We start from the raw sequence: 7986 nt of genomic DNA, 5'->3' as shown, positions 1-7986 counted from the left end.
CATGCTGATCTGTTGCCTCTTCAATTGGCCTTTGGAGCAATCGAGAATTTAGAATATATGGATCATCAGCTATTGGGAACTCCTCCTCTAAGTCACTATACTGCTCTTGAGATATTTCATATTGTTCAATCTGCATATCATCAGCAAAGAATTCTTGTACATCTGTATTGCATTGCATTTCCTCTCCATTTCAGTTATAATACCCTTCCTCCTCACTCCAACTAGGCTCATAGTAATCAACAAGTGTTGCACACGGGTTCAGAACCTCATCTTCTTGAATACTAGCTTCTTCATTTAGATCAAATGTGAAATTACTGCTTGTATTTCTATTTGTGTTATGTACACAACTATACTGTGAAGATGATGGAATATTTGTTCTGGATACTTCTCCTACATTATCTGCATGTCCAATGCTAGAAGTTGCATCAAGAGTATTCCATATCTCAGATAGAATTTCGTCAGTTATATGATCATCCCTGATAAATAAATTATAAACTATTTTAGTAAATTTGTAACTCCATAATCTTTTTCTATAGTTAAATTGTAATTTTGCTCAAACTAGGAAGGGTCTGATGTAAAAGCAAAGTTTTAACCACATAACACATTATCGATATCAGGCCCACGTTGGGCCTGATATCATATATATCAGGTCACTTTTGAAGCAGATACTTCTTGTAAACTAGGCCCACCACTGACTAAACCCTAAACCATAAATAAACAATTTTTAGCCAAACTTAACTATTTACGTCAAAAACTAACATGAATTAAATCGATTAAGTCTTCTATTACATCATAATTCAGGTGTTATTGAATATTATTCCCCACACAACCAAAATTAACCATAAAACCAATTTTTGCTGCCACCCTTCACACACAAATGGTGTACTTTTTATTTACCTTCACTAGCCTATTTTACAGTAAAAAAATCCATACATACATGTCTAAATCTTTAAATGTGTGCTTCTACTAATTTCCCTCTTGCAAGAAGTTTGTCCTTCTCGGCTGACCTTCTTAACTTAATTTGTCCTTCGTCTCCTCTAGCAACTCTTACGCAATTATGCCATAAACCTAACTCGTCTATTGCAATCGCCAACCGCCACGAGTAGTAATGGCAAGCGCAGGGTTCATATATTTTTTTTTCTTTCAAGTTTATAACACCACACAGAGGGATGAAGGGAGAGAGACGGTGAGAAGACGTGTATCCGAACCACAAATTATTTTTCTATTCTACTTTCGGCTTGGATGCTTGGAAAAATGTGTTTGAAAAAGGCGGTTGCCAGGTTAGCCAGAGGGTTAATCTGGGAATTGACTTTGGTAAACTCCGCCTTTTGGTAAATACAAAACCGTGATGCGCTTTTTGGTAAATACATTAACTGTAGTACGCCTTTTGGTAAATTGCCGTTGGTAATGGGATAGATTGTGTTAAAAATTTTCAATGGTAACACATCTTACGAAAAAATGACACGACAGTCGTTGTAGTATAGTGGTGAGTATTCCCGCCTGTCACGCGGGTGACCCGGGTTCGATCCCCGGCAACGGCGTTATTTTGCAACATTTTTTTACCGGTGGAAAGAAATGTGTCCGGTAGGTTCGACGGTGATTTGTTTTTTATTTATAAATATATTTATATACTTAAAGATATCTGACTAGAAAATAACAAGACGGTCGTTGTAGTATAGTGGTGAGTATTCCCGCCTGTCACGCAGGTGACCCGGGTTCGATCCCCGGCAACGGCGTGCTTTTGTAACATTTTTACCGGCGGACAGAAATGTCCGGTGGGTTCGACGGTGATATGTTTTTTTATTTATAATTATATTTGTATACTTAAAGATATCTGGCTAGCAAATAACAACACGGTCGTTGTAGTATAGTGGTGAGTATTCCCGCCTGTCACGCGGGTGACCCGGGTTCGATCCCCGGCAACGGCGTGCTTTTGCAATGTTTTTTACCGGACAGAAGTGTCCTGTGAGTTTGACGGTGATTTTTTTTATTTATAATTATATTTATATACTTAATAATATCTGACTAATAAATCGCAAGACGGTCGTTGTAGTATAGTGGTGAGTATTCCCGCCTGTCACGCGGGTGACCCGGGTTCGATCCCCGGCAACGGCGCGCTTTTGTAACATTTTTACCGGCGGACAGAAATGTCCGGTGGGTTCGACGGTGATATGTTTTTTTATTTATAATTATATTTGTATACTTAATGATATCTGACTAGCAAATAACAACACGGTCGTTGTAGTATAGTGGTGAGTATTCCCGCCTGTCACGCGGGTGACCCGGGTTCGATCCCCGGCAACGGCGTGCTTTTGCAATGTTTTTTACCGGACAGAAGTGTCCTGTGAGTTTGACGGTGATTTTTTTTATTTATAATTATATTTATATACTTAATAATATCTGACTAATAAATCGCAAGACGGTCGTTGTTATATAGTGGTGAGTATTCCCGCCTGTCACGCGGGTGACCCGGGTTCGATCCCCGGCAATGGCGCCATTTTACTATTTTTTTTAACGGCGAACAGAAACGGAATTTCGTGGGTTCACGGTGAAATTTTTTTAATTTATAATAATATTTAAATATATCTGACGGACTTATGTCGACTCTATTGTTATAGTATTGGGCTGAATATTTACTTCTGTCACGCGGGTGACGCCGCTTCGATCCGCGGCAACTGCGCGCTTTTACTATTTTTTACCGACGGACAGAACTTCGACGGTGATTTTTTATTAATTTATAATTTTTTCCCCTTCAGTAAAGTGTTGAAAGCAGTCAAATATGTCTAGCCTCGTCGCAACTAGAGAGTGATCGACGGGTTCACCTTCAATCGTATCAATATCGGCGCATTAATTGATGACTCCGACAATATTTCTCCCAACTACCCAAATAAATCAATCCATTAATGCTTCAACTGCACAAGATCATCTCCTCTGCTTCGCGGCGCCATCGATCATGGAGAAGAAGAAGAAGGAGGAGCAGACGAAGCCACTCGCCGCCTCGTTTTCCCCCTCCGTCGCCGAGGAGGCGGCGACCGCCGGCCCCGACTGCCCGACCACAAGGCGCCGCGGCCGCCGCCTCCTCCGCTGCTTCCTCTGCTTCGCGACTGCCGTGGCTGTCGCCGGCCTCGTCATCCTCATCCTCTCCCTCACGCTCCTCAGGGCGAAGAACCCCACGCTGAGCATGACCTCCCTCTCGATTGCTCGTATCGGCGTCGTCGTCCAGCCCCTATCGGTCAACGCCACCCTCGACGCCGGGATCGCCATCCGGAACCCCAACATGGCCTCCTTCCTGTTCGGGAACAGCACCACGTACTTCTACTACGGCGGGGAGCGGGTGGGGGTAGCGTACGCGGCGGCGGGGCGGGTGCGGGCGCGGCGGTCCGCCACGGTGGCGATGCGCGTGGACGTGCTGGTGGACCGGGTCGCTACCCGGCTGGATCTGGCGGTGGACTTCCTGGCCGGGGCGGATCTGAGGCTGGCGAGCCGCACGGAGATTCCGGGGAGGATAAACGTGATGGGTCTGTACAAGCGCGATGTAGAGATGGAGCTCAATTGCAGCATGCTCATGGTGATCTCTCTGGCGCGGCAGGAGATACGGAGCACGGATTGCACGGCGACGGTGAGGTGATCGACGGCGGCGACTAGATCGCCGGGTGGCCGCGGGATCGAGAGAGCCTTGAGCTTTAGCTTGTTTCTATATCTTTTAGAGGTTAAAACTTCCTTTGGGTGTTCCAAAAAAGAAGTGCAAACTCGAGATTAGAGAAAGATTTTAACAAAATGTTTTATGCTCATATCAAAGTATAAAATATTTAAAAATAAATATTTTATATGAAAAACTATGATTTATCAACTATATTAGGGTAAATTGTCTTAAACTCAACTTCTCCTCAGGCTCTACGTCATGAAAAATTTATTTTCACTCTATACCTACAAAGTATTTTTATTCGATTTCCTAATACACACTGATTTACTTAATTATCCTTATTTTTATTAAAAAAATATATAAAATGAACTATAATTCCTTTTAAATTCAACACATTTAAATTAGAATCTAGTATATTTTTAATCAAATTAAGCATGACTCTTTTTTCACCTGACCAATCAATTGATAACTCGATTCTAATTAAATGATGTTAAATTTAGGAGGAATTATACCTCATTTTTAAATTTGTAACATAATCCCTCATTATTTTTTATAGGTACAAAAAATTTAAAAATGAGGTATAATTCCTCCTAAATTTAGCATCATTTAATTATAATTGAGTATATCAATCGATTGGTTAGACGGAAAAACAGTCGTGCTCAATTTGATAGAAAATATATTGGGATCTAATTTAAAATGTGCTGCATTTTAAGAGAAATTATACTTTATTTTGGATTTTTTGTACCTAAAAAATAAGGGTAATTAGGTAAATCGGTGTGCATTAGGGAGTTGAAAAGAAGTTGAAGCAAAGAAAAATTTGTATGCAGGAAGTAAGAATTTTTTTTTACGCAGGTACTGAGGAGGAATTTAAGTTTACTGCTCTTGTCCGAAAGTGGAGAAGATGACAAACTAGGGATGTGACTGGAAGGTTGACGGGGCAAAGACTCCGTGTGACTCTGCAACATAAAAGATGTTAGTGCCGGGCCAAGAAGGGATTCCCGGTGTTAACCCTTCGACATTAAAGTCAGTTTCCGGTGAAGAATAATAAGAATATTGTAGCAAAGAGCGTGTGAAATAACGAAGTTGCTGTTGGTCCCCGTGAGTGTTTTGATGTGATCAACCAAGTTGGTTAGGTCCTGCTGTTTTTGATCCCTGTATCTGAGTGTGCAGGAGCTTAGGAGCGCAGGAAGTCGAGCCGAAGACGCAGCTAGCAAGAAGGACGACACGGGAAGGGAGCCAGAAGCCTCGTTCGACGAATCCGAAGCGGCAGTACTGGTAAAACGCTTCAATAAATTTTTTAATACTAATAAGTTTAGGTCGCAGAGGCATCAACGAAAGAAAAAAATGATTCGTTGCTACAACTGCAACGAAGAAGGGCATATCAAGGAGGACTGCCCAAAATTGAAGAGCAAACAGAAGGATAAGGAAAGGAGCAAAAATCCAGCTCGACCCAAACACAACCTAAAGGCCACGTGGGATGATTCATCGTCCTCTGAATCAGAAGTCGAAGAATTCTCGGGGATAGCACTGATGGCCAACCATCAGCTAGAAGAAACGTCTAGCTCAGAGATGAGCATCGATGAAAGGGGAGGAACATCAGAAGAAGAAAGCAGCAGTGAAAGGGGAGCGTCACCAGATCAGGTAAGTAAGGTACGCAATCTAACCCCGACTCAGTCTTTTAAATTTATTAAGTTTTTGTCCAAAGAATTAGATCAATTAGAAAAAGAAAATACTGAATTGAAATTAATCCTTGCAAAAGCATGCCCAGTAGAAAAGTATGATAATTTAAAGTTAGAAAATGAAAAATTAAAAGTTGAAATTGAAATATCATGATGCATGCTTAAATAAATTTCCTAAATCAAAATTAAGAATTTATGGAAAATTAAATTGGTACATAAGAAAACACTAGGGTCAACTTAGAAAAGTGCCCAAAAATCATGTACCCCCTAAGTTTTTGACCAACCCTGTAGGAAGGAACCTTTATTGGGTTCCAAAATCTTTGCTAGTTTAAATTTCTCTTTTAGTTAAAAGCTTACAGTGAGAAAATTAAACATTGAAATTCTTTATGGAAGCTTTGTCTAAGGAAGTGGTTGTTGCTCTAATAACCAAGAAGGCCTAGTGCCTCGCCACGACCTGGAAACTAAAATATTGAAAGAAAATGTTTAATTAACTTTCTGAAAAAGTATTAAACCAGAATTAAATAATACTTTGAAAGTTTTTCAAATATTTTTGAAAAATTCTAAAAAATCGATTTTGACTTAGAAATTATTGTGAAAAAGTCATAGATTTTTTTTTTCTTTAAATCTCAGATATTTTTACTAAGAATTATTTTTTTTTAAAAAAATAATTTTTCCTTGGAAAATTTTAAAAAAATTACTTAGAAATTTTTTTTTTTTTTCAAAAATCTCATTCTTACTTAGAATTTTTTTTTGAAAAATTCAATTTTCTGAGATATCATTTTTATTAAATAGAAATTTTATCTAAAGTTAAAAATTTTTCTAAAATATTTTTTGAGTTATCACCCCGTTTTTGCTGTGGTCAAAGGGGGAGAGAAAGGTTACAAGTTAAGGGGGAGTTAGAGAGTTTAAAATTTTAATATTTTTCTAAAATGTGTTGTAATTTTATTTATTGTAAACTAATGCTTAATATGTGAGTTTACTAATTTTCTTTTAAAATTACTTTTCTATCTATTTTTACCCTAACTTGAACTTGGGTTGATGCACATCAAAAATGGGGAGATTGTTGGTCCCCGTGGGTGTTTTGATGTGATCAATTAAGTTGGTTAGGTCCTGTTGTGTTTGATCCCTATGTTTGAGTGTGTAGGAGCTTAGGAGCGCAGGAAATCGAGCGGAAGACGCAGCTAGCGAGAAGGACGGCATGGGACGGGAGCCGACGGGCTCGGTGTGTCCGAAGGACGAGAGAGCTGCGGAAGAGTACACCGGTAGGCGAGAAGAACGTGTGTGCCGTTCAAGGGACGTTAAGCCAGGGAGGAAGACTGCTCGAGGAGAAGATCGGGAATTGAGTTCGGGTGAGCCCTATTCCGGTTGGCCGAAATCACCCAAAAGAACGGAGCGTCGAAAGCTGAAGAAAGCAAGTTGGAATTTGAGCTGCCTGCTTGGAGGCGCCTCCAGCTTGAAGGCGCCTTCACAGCCTTGTTGAAGGCGCCTTCAACAGGTCAAACTGACCGTTTCGAGCTGCGGATAAAGTTTTATCCGCTCATCCCTTGGAGGCGCCTTGGACCCCTATTAGAGGCGCCTTGGACCCTCGAGATCAGATTTCCATAGGCTATTTAAAGGCCCCTGGAGCTAGGAATTCAAAACAACTCAAGAAATCAATTGTGCAGCCATTCCTAGCAATAGTTCTAAGCTTCCAAAGTGTAAAAGGCTTCTCCGCCTTCAGTAAAGGAGATTCTTTTTAATGCGCTTCCCATTGCCCTGGATTAACAACCTCCTTGGTTGTAAGTAGGTTAAATTCCTGTTTCTTTTCTGTTTACTGCTTTAATTACTTTACTGCTTTATTTACTATTGCACTAATTGAGTTGAAAGCATGAGGAGGGTATAGTTTATTTTTGTTTTCAGCAATTCACCCCCCTCTTTCCAGCCTCCACTGCACCTACAATTGCGTCTACCTCCGCCTGTAGATGGGAACCTTCTTTTATAGTGTCACTGTAATGCCTGGGCACTCATCTCTAAGCGTGTGCACATTTTCTAAAGCATCCTAGGAAAAGATAAGTCAAAAACTATCTATGACACCTTTCCTTAAGCAAGCATGCAAATCCCTAATGTGACAATCTGGAAGCTTTTAAAGTACGATTCGCCTACTGACATGCTCTGTTGTCAATGACACAAACATCTAAAAGAGTATAAGGGGATATGTAGGTGGGCCCCACTACTAGTCGACTGGCCCTCGTTCGGAATGGCTATTCCAATTTAATCGTGCTAAACAGAGCAATCTCCTTTCACTTGGATGTCCTTATTGTCGGAGGGCTGGTTTTCATGCAACCGAAGGTGTCATCCGGTCGGCCAGGCTGATGGTCCTAGGGTTTTACTATTGTCTCTATCATTCTGCCACGAGTTTTCAGAGACTAGTCATGTCATCTGACCTTGACTGTCTGCTCATACAAGGCATGTCGTTTGTCTGGCCTTGCTGCTCCGCTCGGCTGTCTTCACTTGATCTATGGATCATATCTTTTTGACTTTGACCTCCACGTCAGTCGTTCTTCCTTACTTTGACTCATTTTTGGTATAGCCCCCTTTTCATCACCGTATCATAAGTCTTCCTCTCAAGTCAAGTCTAAGGAGGCTGCAAGTGTAACGACCCGCCTCCTACTGACTAGGCTGTGA

At 40.8% G+C, this 7986-nt stretch overlaps 5 non-coding genes across 5 annotated transcripts; all 5 read left to right on the top strand.

The window, feature by feature from the left end:
* The first annotated feature begins 1469 nt into the window (after positions 1-1469).
* TRNAD-GUC lies at positions 1470-1541 on the top strand. The gene has a single exon. It is a non-coding gene; the product is annotated as a tRNA-Asp (tRNA).
* A 123-nt stretch (positions 1542-1664) lies between these two features.
* TRNAD-GUC lies at positions 1665-1736 on the top strand. The gene has a single exon. It is a non-coding gene; the product is annotated as a tRNA-Asp (tRNA).
* A 120-nt stretch (positions 1737-1856) lies between these two features.
* Positions 1857-1928, top strand: TRNAD-GUC. The gene has a single exon. It is a non-coding gene; the product is annotated as a tRNA-Asp (tRNA).
* A 115-nt stretch (positions 1929-2043) lies between these two features.
* Positions 2044-2115, top strand: TRNAD-GUC. The gene has a single exon. It is a non-coding gene; the product is annotated as a tRNA-Asp (tRNA).
* Positions 2116-2235: 120 nt separating this feature from the next.
* On the top strand, positions 2236-2307 carry TRNAD-GUC. Its single transcript has one exon. It is a non-coding gene; the product is annotated as a tRNA-Asp (tRNA).
* The last annotated feature ends 5679 nt before the right edge of the window (positions 2308-7986 follow it).

This window comes from Zingiber officinale, chromosome 7B (assembly GCF_018446385.1).
Source record: "Zingiber officinale cultivar Zhangliang chromosome 7B, Zo_v1.1, whole genome shotgun sequence".
Taxonomy (NCBI): domain Eukaryota; kingdom Viridiplantae; phylum Streptophyta; class Magnoliopsida; order Zingiberales; family Zingiberaceae; genus Zingiber; species Zingiber officinale.
This window is presented reverse-complemented; position numbering and strand designations above follow the sequence as displayed.